Source organism: Microtus ochrogaster, chromosome 2, assembly GCF_000317375.1.
Source record: "Microtus ochrogaster isolate Prairie Vole_2 chromosome 2, MicOch1.0, whole genome shotgun sequence".
Lineage (NCBI taxonomy): Eukaryota > Metazoa > Chordata > Mammalia > Rodentia > Cricetidae > Microtus > Microtus ochrogaster.
The window spans coordinates 5,399,786-5,402,044 of NC_022010.1; positions in this window are offsets into that span (position 1 = coordinate 5,399,786).

A 2,259-nucleotide genomic window follows, 5' to 3' on the forward strand; every position below is an offset into this window, starting at 1 on the left:
GTGTTCTTTATCATACAGTATCTCACTGGATCTGCACACACGCTTGTCCTGTGTTCTGTATCATAGAGTATCTCACTGGATCTGCACACACGCTTGTCCTGTGTTCTGTATCATACAGTAGCTCACTGGATCTCCACACACTCGTCCAGTGTTCTGTATCATACAGTAGCTCACTGGATCGGCACACACGCTCGTCCTGTGTTCTGTATCATGCAGTATCTCACTGGATCCTCACTAGGGCTCTACAAGGTGTATTTAATAACATCCTTATCTTTCTGGTTGAACAAGAAGGCTCAGGGCTGGGGATATGGTTTAGTCAATAAACACTTGTCACATAAGCAAGGATAAGGAGCTTAATATCATCTCCAGATTCATGTAAGTGAGCCAGACAATGCACTTGCCATTCCAATGCATGGACAACAAGATCCCTTCCCTGGCTGGTGAGGGAGCATAGTCTCCTTGGTGAATTCCAGTCCAGTGCAACCCAAATGCCAAGGTGGACAGCAGTTGAGGGCTATAGTGTTCTCTGTTGATTGCGCACACACAAATACATATATACACAAACATATATACACATGCAAATGCACATGCAACAGAAACACACACACACACACACACACACACACACACACACACACACACACACACTTGGCCACTAGGATAAGAAAGCTGAAGCCACTGGCTCAGGAATGTTCAGCTAAGGAGAGGAGGGGATGGGATTCCTGTGAACTTTGAAGCCAGTGCTCAGGTCCTTGAAGCAGCCCGTCTTTCCTGTCTCATCATCATGTGGCCAATGGGACTCAGCAGGGCCGTGTCACAGCCAAAGAGACACAGAGGCATTTGTACTTGGACCTTTCCTCTCATTGGACAGGGAACTTTCTGATGCTAGGGAAGAGATGAGGTCATGCGTGGACTCAGGATGGAGTTTAGCACGGGTGCATGGATGTGGGAAGCAAACCTCAGAAGGTCAGGAAGGAAAGGAGAAGGGACTCAGGAGGGAGACAGCTGTGCCTGCTGTGGCCTTTAGGACTGTCTCACAGCAGACTGTGGCTTGGCCCTGTCTCTCATTGGCAGATCTGTTACTGAATGAGGGGAACTCAGGTAGGGGTATGTACACATTCATGCAGCTAAGACCCTGTCCATCCCCAAAAGTCCCATCTTCATAACATGGGGATGCCCTGTCCCTTCTTCTGAGGGGCTCCAGGTGGCCAGGCATGGTGCCCACCCCCAGGGCTCATTTGCATCTGCTTCCAAGTAGCAGTGTGGGCTCATGACATGATTGTGTGTTTTCTGTTACAGACGGAAGTTCCTGTGCCACAATAACAGGTTTGTAGAAGGAGCTGCAGGCTGTATTCCTGCCACCCAGCTCCTGGCCGCCTGGCTAGCTTATGCCCCGAAATAATTACATGGAAACTGTATTCTTTTAAACACTGCTTGGCCCATTAGTTCTAGCCTCTTAATGGGTAATTCTCACATCTTGCCTAACCCATATTTAGTAATCTGTGTAGCACCAGTCTTACCGGGAAAGATTCAACATGTCTGACCTGGTGGCTTGCTTCATTGCAGCTGCCCTGGAGAGGAGCGGCATGGCGTCTGTGCTCACTTCCTCTTCCTCCCAGCATTCTGTTCTGTTTACTCCACCCATCTATGTTCTAACCTATCAGGCCAAGCAGTTTCTTTATTAATTAACCAATGAAAGCAATGGATATATGACACTCCCACATCACAGGTTAGCTATTTTTCTTTGTTGTTTTTCTTTGTTTTGATGTGAGCTTTAGCTATGTTGACCAGGCTGGCCTGGAGCTCACTATCTTCCTGCCTCAGGTCTGGAAAGACTGCAGTGTAGGCCTGATGAGCTCTGCCTTTCTTCTTCTCCAGGTGAATGAGAACGGGGCATTCATCTCCTGTGAACACAGCAGCATCTGCCCGGAAGGCTCCGGAGTCAGAAGATGTGCAGGCCTTGACCAAAGAGGTCAGGATGCTCCCCAAGGCCCCAGGGAGGGAGTGTCCAACCTGGGGTGAGACTCCAGGCTTCTGATCTCTGCCTGCCAATTTTTCCATTCTGTCTCATCACAGACAGCCTTCCTCATAGCCTGCTTCATCCACCTTATTCTCTGACAGCGTTCTCTGGGGGACATGAGATTCAGAGGGGAGGGGAGAACTCAACTTGACTTCTGTCTGTGCACCTGTTCTGTCCAGTGTCTGATCAACAACAATAAACCACAGCAGATGCCATGAGGGTGTGTGAGACGAGCCAGA